We start from the raw sequence: 19,133 nt of genomic DNA on the forward strand, positions 1-19,133 counted from the left end.
ACCAATCAACTTCATTTAAAGTCTTTGATCAATTGGCAACTTACTTGGCAACCACGTATTCCCCAGGGTTCTTTGTGTACATTTTCTCATATCTGGGGAACGGTTTTACTTTTAGGAAGATAAAGCTCTAATGAGCTCTTATGAATCTTTGTTCAAAGAGGTCCAGTCTACCAGAGATCAGCTAAGACGGTGTCTGAAATGCTAATTACTTGCTGATTAGAAGTCAACACTAGATTGTTTTTTCTATTTCTTGAGGTCACCAGTCAAATTTAAACCATGTTTTAAATTCCACCAAACGCCAAAGTCCATCTTTTAAAGGCCATTTTTTTTCTTTTTTTTTTTTTTGCTGGAAAGAATATTTCAAAATCATGGATTCACGGCTTTCAAATTGTGTGGTGAATTAAAAAATAATGCTTTAATAAACCTTGATCCTTTACAAACAATATACCATTAGATGGTTTAAATAATGTACTTGGTGACTCTCCCAATCTAAGACATGTTTTACAGACAATGTGATCATTACTAATGATAGTTGGCATATTAGAACTTAAAAGATTTCTAAGCATTTCTAAGCATTTTTACAAATACAAAATTTTAAAGTAGGTTTAGCAGTTTGAAAACATTTAAAAAATACAAAGAATACAAAAGTGTAGTGAGTCAACCTCTTTAGTTCTTTCTCTCATTGAACTGTAGAAAATTTTCAGCTTTTAATTAGCTGGCAAAAATATGGGAAAACCCATAAACATATATACCTTGAGGTTCTTTTTCATTAGACAGAAAGTAACACCAGCTATGATGCTATTTAGATAAGATGGAGCTTAGTTTGAATGAAGAGTCCATTTTCTTGGGCAGCACAAGGAAAAGAGCAACTATTTTTTGTGTTTATGAGGATACATAATCAAATGTATATCTTGACTTGTGCTTCACTCCTGGAGAGAGAATCCTTCTTGGGAAATCTTCAACGCTTAATGGAAAGAAAGAAAGAGAAGGAAGGAGAGTACAAACAAAGAAAAGAAGGGAGGGAGAGGGGTGAGAGGGAAGGAGGAAGGATTAAATTAATTAAACAAGGAAGTCATTTGACTAATGTGGATGTAATGCCCTAGCAGCCTAGTGAGAAGCCCAAAATCTAACCTTGTGCCAACTAAAAATTGGCAATTGTCATCTACCTGTACAATGATTACACCATGAGCTGCTGTGACCACTGACCTTCAATACACCCTGCAAGGAGTTCAGGTGGAGATAAGGAATGAGGCACGCTATGCTTTGGGTAAAACTGGCAGAACAGGCCTTTCGACAGATATTTTCAGGAGAAGATTTTATGAGCCCAATTCTTGCATCTCCACATATCTAGAGAAGCACTAAAATCATTAACAGTGACATCTGCTCCTAGTGACTAGCAGCAAGCCTCTGCCAAAATGTGTGCTTAACTGCATGCAGTCCTCTTCACTGGGCTTCCCTGGTGGCTCAGATGGTAAAGAATCCACCTGCAATGCAGGAGACCTGGGTTCGATCCCTGGGTTGGGAAGATCCCTGGGTTGGGAAGATCCCCTGGAGGAGGGCATGGCAACCCACTCCAGTATTCTTGCCTGGAGAATCCCCATGGACAGAGAAGCCTGGTGGGCTACAGTCCATGGAGTCACAAATAGTCCGACACGACTGAGTAGCTAAGCACGTACACTCCTCTTCACTAAAATCATATACTGTATTACACTAATCTTCCCCCAAACCTCTTTGGAGCAGTTTCTCAGAGCTATCTGAAATGCTGTCTCCCAGGCTATAGTTCTCATTTTGTTCCAAGAAAAAACTTAACTCACAACTTTCACATTGTACTTTTTTTTTTTTTTTTTTTCCATTTAACACTGTAAATGGCTCAGGGTTAAGAAAATGAAAACCATAAGGACTACCAATAACAAACAGCCAATTGGCTTTAAGCCATAGCTAGTCAAATTTTCCTTACTTTGTTTTGCCTTTTCTTTGTGGAAAGTCTCTTTCTGAATTTGTATGAGCGGTGACCTCCTAACTGCTCCTGTTTGGCACTGCCCAATTAACATTGATATTTACTCAAATAAACTCTTAACCTTTTTACTATGCCTCAATTTCTCTTTTAGCAGAAGTTAAGAAGGAAGATAGATAGATAGGAAGGAGGAGAGCCCAAGAGACAAAGGGAGTGGAGAGGGAGGGAATCATTAAAAAAATATCAAAAACCCTAATATATTTTGTTCCTCTGCATCTTTCAGGTAGAAAAGGATTGTTTCCTGTGTCATTAACAAACAGAAATCTCCAATATTTAGTCAGTTTCATTTTCATGTTAATGCTATTATTTAAAAGTTTCAGGGAGCTCAGGTGTCACTAGAAGTTAGTTTGAAATATCTTAAATTGGCTAGTTTGAAAAGCTGCTGCAGTTTAAAACTAATACTACTGATTGGTTCACCTTATGCAAAAGAGATACAGATCTCCCTGAAAGCTTGTATTTTTCTTTCCTCCTTTTGCGTAGGCAACTGAATAGAAACTTTAAAATTTAAATTAAAAGAATCTTCTGTCATTCAATTTGGACGTGGGAAATAGACTGCTTAGTCTAGAGAACTTTCAAAGGCCGGATATCTAAATGTATTCTTTGGATGGATTTTTCCTGATGATACAACATCATTTGAATACACTGAAGCCTCATCATTTACCACCTTGGTAATAATTTTGATACAAAAATAGGCCTCCATAGGAATGCAGCTTGAACCAATAACAAGCAACAGTGCTTTCTTTGTGATAAATTGACACTAAAGCCCAATCCTGAAAATCTCTTATATTATTTAGAGGAGCAGTGATCAAAGACACAAGAGAAGAAAGAGCTGGCAGCCTTGTATATTCTCTACTGATGCTGAGATAGTGTCAGTAATAGGGAATGTAGTTACTACCGGGGAGAGCTGGAGAGAAACTTTAAACCTCATATTCATATATCTTCTGGAAAAGTCAGGAGCAGAAGTGAAAAAAAAAAAAAATCAGGACAGTTTCTTAGTGAAGTTCTTTACAACTAGCTATACAAATTGCTGCTCCCCAATAGGATGGGATAAACACGAGTTTAGGTAGAACAAAACAAAAGAATTGGAATGTCACTGAAATGCTGATGGGAATGATAAAAAAATGCCAAGGGTTGGCTAATGAGGGTGGTTTCAGTCCAGGGAGAATCTAGTCACTTCTATTTCCAATTTATACAACATCCTGTTGTCAAGTTAATCTTCTTAAAGTCTGGCTTTATCCACATCACTTTTTGCTTAAAATTCCCTGTGATTCCTCATTCCTTAAAAGCTTTCACGTTGCAGGACAGCTCCACCAAATCACTGGACACATTAAAAGTTGATGACCAACCAAATTTAAATACCATGATATAAAAAGTTTATTGACAACTATCTATACAACTTCCTAAAATATTAAACAGTTATAGCTAGTATAGCATATGCCATTCTAGCAGATCTTAATCATTATAAATATAGTATTAATTCATATATATACATATACATATGCATTTTTCATTATAAAAAATACTTTCTTTTCAGATAAGACAAGAGTTCAATGATCCAACCCTCCATAAGATGTATATGGCAGTGCCTCAACTAAAACACATATTTCCAGTTACTCTTCCATATATATTGCAGCTTGGTGTTTATCTACACTAACTAGATCCATTCAGTTACATGCTTTCTCAGCAATGTTACAGTCTTTTCATGTGGCTCAAGTGGTAAAGAATCTGCCTGCCAATTCAGGAAAAGCAGGAGATGTGGGTTCAGTCTCTGAGTTGGGAAGATCCTCTGGAAAAGGAAATGGCAGCTCACTCCAGTGTTCTTTCTTTTTTGTAACTTTAAACTTTTCATTTGGTATTGGGGTATAGTCGATTAAAAATGATGTAGAAGTTTCAGGTGAACACCGAAGGGTCTCAGCCATACATATGTATGTATTCATTCTTCTCACACCCCCCCCAACCAGGCTGGCACATAATATTGAGCAGAGTTCCATTGCTATACAATAGATCTTTGTTGTTTATCCATTTAAAATATAGTAGTGTGTCCACGATGATCCTAAAGTCCCTAACTATCCCTTCCCCCTGGCAACGCTAAGTTTCTTTTCTAAGTCAGTGAGTCTCTTTGTATTTTGAAAATAAGTTCATTTGTATTATTTCTTTTTAGATTCCACATATAAGGGATATCATATGATATTTCTCCTTCTCTGTCTGACTTAGTTCTTGCCTGGGAAATCCCGTGGACAGAGAAGCCTAGTAGGCTACAGTCCATGGGATCACAAAGAGTCGGACATGACTGGGCAACTGGGCACACGTGCAGCAGTCTTACAAAGGCTTCATCCATGTTTATGGTTCTTAAAACTTTTAAGCATTCAGAGAAATAAAAGTTCAAAAATGTATGCAATTTTTATATGATAAGAAGTTAATTTACATAAACATATTTAATCTTATGTCATAAATTAATGGGTGGCTCAGATGGTAAAGCATCTGCCCACAATGTGGGAGACCCAGGTTCAATCCTTGGCTTGGGAAGATCCCCTGGAGAAGGAAATGGCAACCCACTCCAGTACTCTTGCCTGGAAAATTCCATGGACAGAAGAGCCTGGCAGGCTATAGTCTATGGGTCACAAAGAGTCGGACACAACTGGGCGACTTCACTTTCTTTCACTTTCATAAATTAATAATAATTTTATGTCATAAATTAGAAGATAGATGATTTTTTTAGACTATTGTATGTATATCATAACTTTTGTGCTTATATCATAACATGATAATTCAGCTTTTATTAAGGGACAAAGGGTAATTATATGTAAATGGCAATCCACTCCAGTACTATTGCCTGGAAAATCCCATGGACACAGGAGCCTGGTAGGCTACAGTCCATAGGGTCGCAAAGAGTCGGACACGACTAAGCGAAGGCAATCTATCAATCAGTGTGTATTCATCTATATCTATCTATCTATCTCTGGGTATTTTACTTTTCCTTCCTTTGTTCCTTTTTGTCAACTGTACTGAGAGTGAAATTTTAGGATGACTCAAGACTTGCAGTTTAAGTCCTTAAACAATCTAGTCCAAATAAATCTTTCCAACTAAATGCTGCTACTTTTCTATATAAATCTTCAACTTTGAGTGCACTATCTCATCACAACAGGACAATCTTCCAGTTTCTCCACGTTATATTGCTTTTCCCATAACAGTACCTAACCCTTGTGTACTCTTTCCAAAACTACCTACTCTATCTTAGTCATGTTTGTCACGCTCTAGTCTCATATAAGCTTTCTTTGATCTCCTGAAAACATGATGTCCAACTCATTATACACTTAACCAGAATCATGTGCATGACTTTGGCTGGTAGCTTGCATTGTCATGCAACTATCCATGCCTTTACCTCCTGACTCCTCAACTATAAATTCCAGGAGGACAAAAACATGGGCATGCCACTTTCTTAGCATCTAGTGTTAATCTGATAGCTCATGAGGAGTAACTGCTGTAGGAGTAAATAACTTGATAGAGTAGAAACAAATTTGCCAGGTCATCTGGGGGATAATCAGTTTTAAGACATTTATTTTTTATGTTTTTGTTTTTTTTAGAGTAAAGAAAAAAGAAAGCAGAGGAATACTGCCTCTGACATCATGAGCACGCTCTAGAGCTTTGTTGGAAGTACTATCCGGGCTTATGGGGCTTCCCAGGTGGCACTAGTGGTAAAGAACCCACCTGCCAATGCAGGTGGACATAAGAGGCGTAGGTTCCACCGTGGGTCAGGAAGATCCTCTGGAGAAGGGCATGACAACTCACTCCAGTATTCTTGCCTAGAGAATCCCATAGAGAAGCCTATCAGGCTGCAGTCCACAAGGTCGCACAGAGTTGGACATGACTGAAGCAACTTAGCATGCCTGCACACACTATCCAGGCTATAGCTGAAATACTTGTCAACATGGCTTTATTAATCACACCTCTGTTCTGGATTTTATTTTCTTGTACTGAAAGCTGAATGAGAGCATGTTCCTCCTAGTACAGGTAGCAGGAGAAGCCAGGTGAAGAGTATTACTTTGCAAAGAGAAAGAATAAAGGAGGGATGTAGAAGGCTGAAAAAAATTAACTTGACAATTTGGAGTTCTTTTTGTAAGGCATGAAACCACTTTCCTACCTAAATCTGAGGATGTTCAAATGATTTCTTTGCTTCTCTAGTCAACTTGAACTCCCTTATTGAGCTCCTACTACCTGCTGTGAATATAGAATTACCTTCTCAGCAATAGGTAGACCCTTCAGGGTTACAGCCTTGAGAATATAAGAGAGACTGTGGCACCCTTGGGAATCCAGAAAAAGAATCTTCTGAAGTTACTGCTCTTCTGGTATAGAAAACAGCTTAGAAGGTGACTGGGTGAGGGCAGCCCTCGTAATGCATTTTCTCTTCAGTCAAGATAGTGCTGATAGTAGGAAGGTCTTGGTCGCTTTGTTTTTCTTTCTTTTTGATAGAAATAAGGATTTTGCACACTGCAAATATTGGAAAGATGGTTCAAGGAGCTCATCCACAGCAGCGAGGTCGTCTGAAAAGGGCAGCAGGAGCTGCAACTCATTGTAGGCAGTTTCTATGCCCAACAGGCTCCCCAGTGTCCCCGTTTTGTTGGCTTTGAATGAGGCAGAACACTGTTTTCCAAAAATACTCCCACTTTCATTATGATCATCCTTGTCATTATCATCATTATTGCTATTCTCTGAATCACCCATCAGAGCAAACTTTCACATATCGACAGTGCCTGAATGTAAGCACTTTAGTTACTTTATCAAAACAAGAGTCTGCAGGGTCACTCTGTCTTTGTAACTTCATAGGCAGGGGCCCTCCAATTATAGACAAATGCTCTGAAATTACTTTTGTGTTCCATTCAAAGACCACATAGATGCATTTTTCTTATTAAATGTAATTCCACGATGAGAGAAAGGCAAAGTAGCATATATACATTAACCCACAAAAAAAGTCAGTCCACATTCAGAATATCCTAATTCACTAGATAAAAAAATTGGATAAAGTTGTCAAAAGTTGGGATATTATGGGACCAAATATGTTCCCTTGAAGGCCAAGGTGTTTCTGTACACCTCAACATTTCAAATCAGGTGTTTATTGCCTAAAACAAGTCTGGGAAAATTAATGAGGTAAGTTGTTACCCACCATGTCTACAGGTTTCCATTACCACTTATAAAAGCAGGTAGCAATTTCACTCTACCTTAAAGGCATCATTCATTATAAATTATTTGCTTTCAATCATGAGTAGGATATAGGAAAAGGAAAAATATCAAAGAAGGTACTTTGTTAGGGCACAAAAATAGGAGCACTGTGCACCCACATTACATTTTGAATTCAAATGTTTAGTTGGTGACTGGAACCTTGGTATTATCCGAAACCAAACTGGCTTCTTCCCTTTTCTTATTTTTTTTTTTTTAATAAATGAGAGCCTGAGGCATACACTCTTATCTAGAACAATAATTGATATTACACTATGACCTGAGAGGTATCTTCATTTGCATCTTACCTAGGCCCTACTCTTGTTTCAACCATCTGTTGTTGAAGAGTAAAGGTAGGGGTGGGGAGAGAAAGTGTTCCTAGTGGTTAACTCTGTTTCTGACCTGTCAGGGAGAACCAAAAGATAGATTTCTGCTTCCTGTTACCATCCTTGGTCATGGATCTAGAGGGCTTTTGGAAAACAGCAAAAATCACCTTCTATTGATGGCTGACTGTGACCATGCAGGCATCTTTCAGATGGCCAGTCTATATAACCACATGTGAACATTGCAGCGGCCAATCGTGTAGACAACTCAATGTAGATCCAAATATATTTGCACATACAGATGAGCTTTATATATGATTGCCAGATTTCTTCTTATCCTTGTTATTTAAATTCAAACTTAAACTTTTGTATCACATTTTACTAAAGTACATTATTGTTCCACGCTGGCCTCCGAGGTGAAATAGGCAAGCCCATGAGGCCAATAATTAGTCCTATGGAGACAACAAAGGAGGCTGCAAAGATCATGGAGCACAAAAGTTCCTCAGGATAGTGCTTGTGATGTGAAATACTAATAGTTTGGCATTTTTAAATTGGGGAAAATAAACAATTACTCAAAGCACTAACCAGAATTAAGTGCAGGACTAATTAAGGCTAGCTTGACTGCTGTAATTTCCTCTGACTCTGGATATAACCCCCACAGGCAGTAGGGGTGCCTGATGGATGTTCTCCTTAGGAAACGTGTGGTCATGTCTGATAAGCATAGGCAGCACAGCATCACTTATTCTTATCAAAGCTCCCCAGGCAGGGAAAATTAAGAGATAGGGATTACCATTTAATCTGCAAGAACTGGGATCTTTTTTTCAGTAGTACTTATAATTTATGTACTTGAATATTTTGCTATACTTAAAACCTCGAAATCTCCAAGTATAAAAATTGCTGCTAGTTTTCTTAGAGTACCAATGGTAGTAACAACTTATCCCTAAATAGATTTCTGCCTTGGAACTGGATTCTTTATCTCAGTGACTAGAATACGTTTTATTTCTGTAACAGATATGGTTTGGGAAGGAATAAAATCTTGCAATGAAATGCATTCTAGTGTCTCTTTTTCTGGTTCATTTGCTCATTCTACAAATTATCAATCATCTTTGCACCATACATTCTGCCGGGATTTGAGGTTATATAGTTTACCTTAGTTAGTTTAAGGTAGGTTTCTCTCTAAGAACAATGCACCACCAAGAATCCTAGATGCCTTTAATGACAAAGACTTATTTGTTGCTGATATGTTTTTAAAGCTTGGCTTTGCCTATGTTCCATGTCAATTATCATTTTGCAATTTAGGCTGAAGGAGCAACTCCTGCCTGTTCATGCTGGTCTTACGATAGTGGGGAAATAGCAATGGCAGAATCACATGGTAGCTTTTAAAATTTCTGCTTGGAAGTGGCATATGTTACATTAACTCATATTTCATTGGCCAAATTAGGTCACATCTACAAGCCAATTGTCAATGAGATGGAAAGAATAATCCTTCTGTCAAGAAGGCCTGGAAATGAGGGGCAGGGAATATTTTTGACAATGATATGATTTACAACACTGCCTAAGGGAACTTATAGTCTAGATGGAAAGCTGAAAGTTATGACACAGAAGTGCTACAGGGCATGCAACAAGCAGTGTTCTGTATTAGCATTTATTAAGGTTCATCACCTTGCTCCCTAGTAAACATTGCAAATATGTGTTCTGTTGGTAAATGTTTCTGTTTTTCTCGTACTGAGTGAAGGCAGATATTTGCCAAAAGAAAACCAATTTAAGTCAGATTTCATGGTACAAATTAGGGTTTAGAAATGTGGATTAGAGGGATAGTGACTTCTCCATTACCAGACCACACTGACTGAATGTACAATTCAATTGATTATGCAGATATTGACTATTAGGATCACAGGAAGAAAAAACTCTAATGGAAAAAAAATGATTGATACAATAGTCACATATCAATACAACCTCTTGGTCATCCAGTAATTATAGATGTCTTTAAAAACCAAATGAAAAGGGCAAAGAAGTGGAAGCATGTTAAAATTCTCATGAGGTCTCTCCCTGACCTTCATTAGGCCAGTGTTCATTTGCTTTTCGCTCAGGTTTTTGTACCAGTTCATCCATTTCTATATGGATGCATATCACACATTCAAGTCTAAACCTCATCTGAGAATTTTCATCTAATTTCATTTAATATGAAATGCCTCTAACATCAAATAATAGCTGATAATATTCAGTTGCCCAAAGGGGCTGATTGTTAACTTGTCTGAAAACTTGTGATTCAGTTTAGTCATCCTTAGAATTTATATTGTCAGTAAGTGTATCATATAAATAATTCAACTGCTAAGGAAAGATAGAATCTGAAAATGGTGGAATTTGCAAAACTTTCATTACTGTGTTTAACATTTGATGAGCTCTTAAAACTGAATGCAAAGTACAAAGATTCATTCCTTAATGAAGGAAAGTTTTTAAAATTAAGTATAATATAGTCCTTATACTTTGCTTGAAACTAAAATTGCAAGTAAAATTCAGGCTTCTTCTCAGAGAGGAAATTGAATGACCATTTTGAGAAGCTGATTAAATAGATTTTAAAAGTAATAGGTATATAGGGTGACCCTGTGTTATTATTGAAGGAACAGTACTAGAAGGGGATGTGAACTACACACAGCTCTTGCTTCAGTGAAATGTGCCATCAGATCAATAACTTGCTGGTGCCAGATATTCTGAATTTTGAATTTTGAGTGATTTAAGTCAAGTCTTGGTAAATTTGCTAAAAATCAAATCATTTTCTTTCTTCTTTCTTTCATTGATTGAAATATAAGGATAAAACTACAAATATTTAAGAGGAAGAAGTAGGCATTGGATAATGTATGAATAAAACAATCATGGGCCCTGTTCTCAGTAGTTTGGAATCAACTAACAAAGAAAAAATGAACAAATTAATGTGATGGATTCTATGAAAGAGATAAAGCCCCAGTACCTAGAAATCTACATAGGTAGTGAAGGATGTCTTCTCTGAGGAAGTCAACTGTCAAGCTCTAAAGAATGAGAATTGGGGACAACATGTGTTACAAGCAGAGAAATCAGCTTTAGCCATGTAAAGGATTCAGATTTTATTCAAGTGCAATGGAAAGCCATTGATGAGTTGGTAGGCAGGGAAGTAAGAGGAGATGATTTAGGTTTAAAACAATTGATCTAGCTGTTATGGGAGAATGAATTACAGAAGGGTGAGAATATAGGCAGGGAGATACAGTGGGGGAAACTGCACTGGTCCAGGCAAGACATGATGAGAAATTGAACTAGGAATAGTGAGAGTGGAGATCAAGGCAGGCAAATGGATTTTAAATACATTTTGGAGAAAGAAATGCAGTGTTTGCTGATAGCTGAATATAAAGAATGATGCAAGGGAGGATTTAGGAGTATCTGTAGGCTTCTTGCTTGAGCAATTGGGTAGATAGTGCCTTCTAATGAAAAGATGAGAGCTGGAGAAGAAATAATTGGGTGGGTAGGTGGCAATCAAGGAATCTATTTCAATCTGTATAGTGGAGGTTACGGTAAACCTGCCAATAGGTGATTTCCAGTTAGATATTTGAACATGGAGCCCAGAAGAAAGCCTTGAGATAAAACGTATTTAAAGTCACAGGGATAGAGTTCATTGATTAAAAAAAAAAAAAAAAAAAGGTTGAGAGAAGTATAGAGAAGCTGAAACAATCTCTGGAGTCATCAAGAAAATGAACAAACAAAAAACCCTGAGAAGGTGTGGTAAAAAATTTCAGAGATAAACCAGAAGGAAATAGTGTCCTAGAAATCGAAGGAAGACCGTATTTCAAGGAGGGCATGATCTACACCCCTGAATATGATAAGAGGCAGATGAAATGAGAACAGAAAAGAAGCCTTCTTTTTAACAGTGGAGACATCATTAGGAACCTTGGAATAAATAGCTTTTAAGTGGAGTGAGGATGGGAAGATGTAGCCCAATCTGGAGTGGAATAAGGAGTAAATAATGATGAGAGTCAATGGAAACAGTAGGTATAAACAATTCTTGAAAAGTCATTCTGTAAAGAGGAATATATAAAAGGGGATATCTGGATAGGAATCTGAGACTCAAAGAGGACTGTTCCTGAAGACTAGAGACTAAACACATTCGTTGCTAATGGGAAAATTTGCTAATGGGAAAAGTAAGGCAGAGAAAGACTCTGACAGTGGAATTAATAAAGAGATGCTAAGCCTATGAGAAGGTTCAATAGGTGGGCAGTTTGATCTTCAATGTTGTAATTCAGTTGCTAAGTCATGTCTGACTCTCTGAGATCCCATGAACTGCAGCACACCAGGCTTCCCTGTCCTTCACTATCTCCCAGAATTTGCTCAAACTCATGCCCATTGAATTGATGATGCCATCCAACCATCCCATCCTCTGTTACCCCCTTTTCCTTCTGTCCTCAATCTTTCCCAGCATCAGGATTTTTTCCAATGAGTTGGCTCTTCGCATCAGGTGGCCAAAGTATGGGAGCCTAAGCATCAGAACTTCCAGTGAATATTCATGGTTGATTTCCTTTAGTACTGACTGGTTTGGTCTCTGTGCTGTCCAAGGGACTCTCAAGGGTCTTCTCCAGCATGATAATTTGAAAGCATCAGTTCTTCAGTACTCAGCCTTCATTATGGCCCAACTCTCACATCCATACACTTCCGTTCAGTTCAGTTGCTCAGTCGTGTCCGACTCTTTGCGACCCCATGAATTGCAGCATGTCAGGCCTCCTTGTCCATCACCAACTCCCGGAGTTCACTCAAACTCATGTCCATCGAGTCGGTGATGCCATCCAGCTATCTCATCCTCTGTCATCTCCTTCTCCTCCCACCCCCAATCCCTCCCATTATCAGAGTCTTTTCCAATGAGTCAACTCTTTGCATGAGGTGGCCAAAGTACTGGAGTTTCAGCTTTAGCATCATTCCCTCCAAATAAATCCCAGGGCTGATCTCCTTCACATCCATACAAGAGTACTGAAAAAACCATAGGTTTGACTATATGGACCTTGGTCAGCAAAGTGATAACTCTGCTTTTTAATACATTGTCTATGTTTGTCATAGTTTTTCTTCCAAGGAGCAAGTGTCTTTTAATTTCATGGCTGTAGTCACCATCTGAAGTGATTTTGGAGCCCAAGAAAATGAAACCTGTTACTGTTTCCACTTTTTATCCATCTATTTGCCATGAGTCAATGGGAACAGATGCCATTATCTTAGTTTTTTGAATGCTGAGTTTTAAGCCAGCTTTTTCACTATCCTCTCTCACCTTCATCAAGAGGCTGTTTAGTTCCTCTTCACTTTCTGCCATTAGAGAGGTATTATCTGCATATCTGAAGTTGTTGATATTTCTCCCAGCAATGTTGATTCCAGCTTATGAGTCATCCAGGCCAGCATTTAGCATGATGTACTCTTCATATAAGTTAAATAAGCAGGGTGACAATATACAGCCTTGATGTACTCCTTTCCCAATTTTGAACCAGTCAGTTGTTACATGTAAAGTTTTAACTGTTGCTTCTTGTCCTGCATAGAGGTTTCTCAGGAGGCATGTAAGGTGGTCTGGTTATCTCATCTCCTTAAGAATTTTCCACAGTTTGTGATCCACACAGTCAAAGGTTTTAGCATAGTCAATGAAGCAGATGTTTTTCTGGAATTCCCTTGCTTTCTCTATGAAACAATGAACACTGGCAGTTTGATCTCTGGTTCCTCTGCCTTTTCTAAATCTAGCTTGTACATCTGGAAGTTCTTGGTTCACATACTGCTGAAGCCTAACTTGAAGGATTTTGAGCATTACCTTTCTAGCATGTGAAATGAGTACAATTGTATGGTAGTTTGAATAGTCCTTGGCATTGCCTTTCTTTGGCATTAGAATAAAAACTGAACTTTTCCAGTCCTGTGGCCACTGCTATGCTTTCCAAATTTGCTGGCATAAATAGAGGAATTTCTTCAATAAATAGGGGACAAGGTAAAAATGGATACAGATGCAGAGAAGTGGAAGACAAGGACATACAGATTTATCATTTAAATATGATGCAGAATCATGACCTGAGATGTACGGAAAGAGTAGGGCAGGAATTTTGACGGAGGAGAAATGTCTAGCAAGCTGTAGTAACATTTAGAAAATATTTACATATATGGGTGTTCCTAATATTTGATAGAGGCTTGATACATGTTGACAAATAGATTAAACTATGGCATTTTCATTTTAAGAACACATTCACAGTTAATTTTCAGATGGAAAACAAAGACAAATTTTTACATATACCAGACTGGGTCCAAAAACACTTTTTGCAAAAATCTCTCGAAGGTTCAACAAGTATAGTCACACTTGTCAATTTGCTCCAGCCATGGCCTAGAGAACATGTCATCAAGACTCCAGATTAGAAAAAAGCAGTCATTATTATACACTTCTAATTGCCCCCAGTCCTCTGCTTCGTGTGAAAAAAGTTGTGAGGTTAAAGGTTTTGCTCAGTAGAAGTTTTGGATGTTTGCATATCAGAAATGCCATAATTATATGCAGATAACCATTTTGGATGTTTTATATGGATGAATGAGATGGTTATACTACTTAATCTGTATTTTTAAAATATCTTTTTCTGTAATCACCTTAAAAAAGCCCCCTTTCCTGGTTCTACTTGAAAACTGTTTTCCAAAACCATTTCCTAAGTTAGGTACTCTGAGTAAAAATGTTCAAAACCTCCTGGTAAGCCTGAGTATTGATTATCTTCTAATCTACTTTTGACTTTGCCTTGAAACTTCAGCCATAAAAGATTTAAAAGATTCTGCCCTTCACTAAAAGCCATCATCTGTAATCCTTGCACTCACCCATTTCAGAATCCAGATGACTGAATGTCACATTCAGTTACCTTTATAAACCCCCAAATCAAAGTTTCTAATATCAGCACTTGCCTCTCTCATCACTCTTGCTTCTCAACTCCCAATTTATTGGTAATTCTTTACCTCCCCTCGCCACTTACTGTCTCCAGGGTTTGAGTGCTCAGAGCTGCTAAGCAGGCTTCTAGAGTCAAACAGCTTTAAAAGTTCCACAAATTTCATACTGGAAATGGGAAAACATAAAAACAGCACATGTCAAAATGTCATCCCGTGTTGACAGTAAATCACTTAGCTAACATTTAGTTTGTCTTTTGTGCACTATCAGGAACCAGTGGCTGCTGCTGCTGTGTGTGCGTGTGTGCTTCAGTGTAATTTCTTAAGCCTTCAGAAAATGCTGCAGCTTTTGCCACCATTCTTCTTTTTTAACCTTTTACAAATAACCAAAATTATGTATGGATGTGCGATTTTACTGTCCTTTTCTCTCAAATGCAGGCAATAAAAGTTGATTTGCACTAACAAGCTAAAAGCTCTGAGTGCTACCAGACTGTGATGCCTTCCAGGAGGGAGAGCAGCTATTAGATCCTATGATGGTAGAACGTATTTTCACAATAGACATCAAAAAGATTTAGAATCCAAAGCTGGGATCCAATCTATTGTTCAGAAGTCAGCCAGTATGGAAGAAAAGATTCAACTGCCTTTGATTTCAGCAGAGTCCGGGCGTACTACAGCTGCTGCAATTTCAACCCTTCCTACTCTCTTCCATACTCAGCAGGAATTCTGATTATGGTAGGTTCATAAGGATTCATAAGGTATAAAAATGTTTGTGAAAAAAATATATGCTAGAAATATCCTTTGTTTATGCCATTGGCTCACAGTTGAAATTTCCATTAGTTACAAACAAAGGTAGAAAATATAGTCAAAGAATATGTTAAAAATGAAAATATTTCTCTGATTATATCCATCTATCCTTCCCAGTTTACATTTAATTGGCAAATTTACTAAATTTGAAAAGATACTACTATGGTCCTACATAGAATTGTGGACTAGAAATATAAGGCTGCCAATATGGTAAGATAAATTTAGCCTAAAATATATATATATATTGCTTTTTAAAAGATGAAAGTATAACTGCATGGTTTCAAACCTCAACCATTATACAGAACTGCCATGTGACTACTATATAACTATCATGATTGTGCTATTCAGGCAAACAAAAAGGTGTCCCCAAAATGATGGCACTTCCATGAAGAAAAGAATGTGCCTAGAAGGATAAATATAGTTTATATTGACAGACAAGCTAACCCATTTTAGCATCTTCACCTTTCTCCCATCAATCAAAACCAGGAGGATACAAATGGAATATTACAATGAGTTTAAAAAGAAATGTTTGCCAAGCCATTAAATCACTTCATACAGTATAGACAGGAAGTAGAATGGTAGTAGCCTAAGAGTCTTGCTTTTGGATGAACCCAAATAAATAGTCTCCATGCTTTAATCCAAGCTGCCATTCATTGTAGTGAGTTCCATGAAAGAAATAAAAGCCCTCATACCTAGAAATCTATATAGGTAGGCAATGAAGGATGTCTTCTCCGAGGAAGTCAATTGTCCAGGTCTACAAAATGAGAAGTGGGGACAAAGAGTGTTGCAAGCAGAGCAAACAGCTTCAGCTGTGTAGAAGATTTGGATTTTATTCAAGTAAAATCGAAAACCACTGATGGGTATATAGCAGGAAAGTAAGAGGAGGTGATTTATGTTTACAGCAATTGATCTGGCTGTTGTGGGGAGAATGAATTACAGAAGGGTAAGAATATAGGCCGGGAGATACAGTGGGGGAAACTGCACTGGTTCAGGCAAGACGTGATGAGAAATTGGACTAGAAATAGAGTGGCGATCAAGGCAGGCAAATAGATTTTAAATACATTTTGGAGGAAGAAATGCCAATATTTGCTGACAGTTGAATATACAGAATGGTATAGAGGGAGGCTTTAGGAGTATCTGTAGCCTTCTTGCTCGAGCAATTGGGTAGATGCCCTATAGTGAAACGATGAGGGCTGGGAAAGAAATCAGTGTGAGGGTAGGTGGTAACCAAGGAATCCATTTCAATCTGTGTGGTGAAGGTTATGGTAAGCCTTCCAGTGGGAGATTTCAAGATGCAGTTGGATATTTGAACTTGGAGCCCAGAAGAAAGAGGTAAATGGCACTTTATAATTTCTACTCATTTATCAGTGACTTCAGTTATGTTTCTATACATAGAAATGAACACAGATACCACTTGCATGTAGTCTATTTTTTATATAATTTTAGTAGATCTCTCTGTTCCTCTATTATAGAACAGATTAAAAAGTTCATTTGGATTTTATTCTTAAGAAAAAAAATTAAGTAAGTAAGCTATGAGCCCATTAAAAGTAGTGGAAAGAGAGGTCAGCTCTAAGTAAATCCTGTGCAAAGGAATTTATCTTTAAAGTATTCACCTCTTCTGGAAGATGAGAGATTTTCTTAACCAATTAATTGAGACTGTTAACTAAGTGTCATGGCAAACAAATTTGCATTTTACATGAGGAAGCCACTTTTTATTGCAGACTTGGCAGGAACATTATAAACTTGTGTAAAGTGATGATATACCACTTCCAGGATCCCTGTTATGATCCTGGATTATAATCATTAAGTTGTGATTAACAGATTTAAATGCATGCTTTATTGGGGGAAAAAATGGTGGCTGGGAATCAGGGACAAAACAGATGCTGATTCAGGTTCTAAAACAGCTATTCCCCAGCTTCCTGATGAAAGATGAGACTGGAATTTGGCTGTGTGACATCATTATTACTCATCAGGTCAGTAGAGTTGATAACAGGAGGTGAAGAATTTGTCATTAGGTGTTCCTGGGAACCATGAGACTGAACTGAGGTCAGGATAGCAACATCCTGGAGGGAATCTGGAATTTACCTAGTTTGTTACTCAAAATTCACTTGGCCATTAATTGACTTCACTTTAGTTATCAGTATACATATTTTTGCTTAGACCCCTGAATATTAATTTCTTAAGAGGATTCTTTTGTTTATCATTGTTCCACACAAAGACTAGTAAAATGATTCACATGTAGCCAGCATTAATTTATTAGAGAAAAATAGCTCCCTAATTTTGTGTGGTAAATTTTGGTTGCAACATTTATCCCACTAAAAAAATCTATATATTTTAATCAATCAGTCAAAACGTATTTATTGAACATTGACCATGTAGTCATTGTGCTTAATGTGTGTGTACTTACATGTGTGTAGTGTGTTCATAATTTATCAATGTTTTTTGAGTGAATAAATATGCACAAAATTCAAGGAAAGTTAACTATAGACTAAATTTGTCAATGAATGCTCATATGGAAAAGGTGAAACTTGAGCCATTCTTTGGGAAGAAATGGGTAGAGAAATAAGGAGCCAGCAATAGTCTCAACATTTGTATGAGGACAGCCATCCAGTGAAAGGACTTGCTTTGACAAGGAGCTAATGTACAAAGTGTTCCCACTGTTACCTTAGTAAACAGCTTGGTCCTCAACACCCAGAAGGAGAGTTCTGACTAATTGTGGCTCCCAAAAAATTGGTAAATTTGGCTCAGATTGATGTTTTGCCTATAGCTGGGATCATCCCCAAGATATTTAACACCACAAAATGAGTTGAACCTGGGGAATCTGGGTAGTTGAATGGGAATGTCAGCTGAACTAAGAAATTCATGCCAGTATCAGAGTACAAAAATCGATGATGCTATTCCTACTAGTAATAATAAGCCTGATGAGTTTATATTTTGTTTTAATAGACAAGGGTTTTTGTGGCTCAGCATCCAATGTGGTAACTTTATTTCCTGGGTGGACATTATTCTTGTTGCTGCTGGTTACTGTGGTCCACAAAAAAAAATGAATATGGCTGATTGAGTTTCAACTCTAACATTTGAACCAAAAGCTATTATAAAACTTTTGCAACAAATTTTAAGAACTGAAGCCTGATTCACCACTAATTGATTAAATCTGTCTATGTGTATAAGGTACAATAAGGACAGGAGGAGATGTAGAAATGTATTTACAGTATAAACTCCATTCTATGTTTCTGTACTGTCCACTGTAAAGGATAATTTTGAAAAAAATTTTCTTATGGATATTTTCAAATAAAACCTATATAGAACAGTAAAATGTATCCCCATCAAAAACTTCAGTAATTATCAGTATTTGGCAAGTCCTGTTTCATCTATGTGTACACCCACTTCCTCTCTCTCCCTCAAGGTTTATTTTTAAGAAAATTCCAGGCATCATGTTATTGCATTGGTAAATGCTTTCAGTATTTGTCCCTGAACTGTTAAAATTTTTATTTAAGTAGTAGTAAAACCATGATGTGATTTCAAAGACATCAGGGATACCTCCTCTGTCCTTAATCTGTTTATTTACCAATGTCTAAAATCCTACAAATTTAACATTCTTTGTTGGAGGATAAAATACGAACCACCTCATTGGAATTGTCCTAACTAAGACCTTTTCAGTTATGATTTATTGAAGAAAAGGTATTTGAATTTGCAAAAGACAATGACTGGCCATTTTTGAAATTATATCTAGAACAGGCACAGACAGCCTAGAAAGTTTAGAAACTGTGAGAAGTTCCCCAAGATCCTAAAGTCATCTGCTCCTTGAGGGTATAATAGTCATGGATGTGCAAGGTCACAGAATGGTGGGTAGTAGAGACAGGGTTGCAAGCCAGGTCTCCAAA

At 37.4% G+C, this 19,133-nt stretch overlaps 1 protein-coding gene across 14 annotated transcripts in view; it reads left to right on the top strand.

The window, feature by feature from the left end:
- Positions 1 to 19,133, top strand: part of LOC147349347 (uncharacterized) — a 690,773-nt gene that overhangs the window by 242,608 nt on the left and 429,032 nt on the right. For 11 of the 14 annotated variants that reach the window (XR_015150389.1, XR_015150391.1, XR_015150388.1 and 8 more), the window contains one exon: positions 14,884 to 15,177. The exons of the other annotated variants lie outside the window; for them this stretch is intronic. The gene's annotated coding sequence lies outside the window, so the exon portion shown is untranslated. The remainder of the gene's footprint in view (positions 1 to 14,883; positions 15,178 to 19,133) is intronic. 14 annotated transcript variants of the gene reach the window in all.

Source organism: Bos grunniens, chromosome 21 (assembly GCF_055505025.1).
Source record: "Bos grunniens cultivar Pamir isolate PY7600 chromosome 21, Bosgru_T2T1.0, whole genome shotgun sequence".
NCBI classification, from domain to species: Eukaryota; Metazoa; Chordata; class Mammalia; order Artiodactyla; family Bovidae; genus Bos; species Bos grunniens.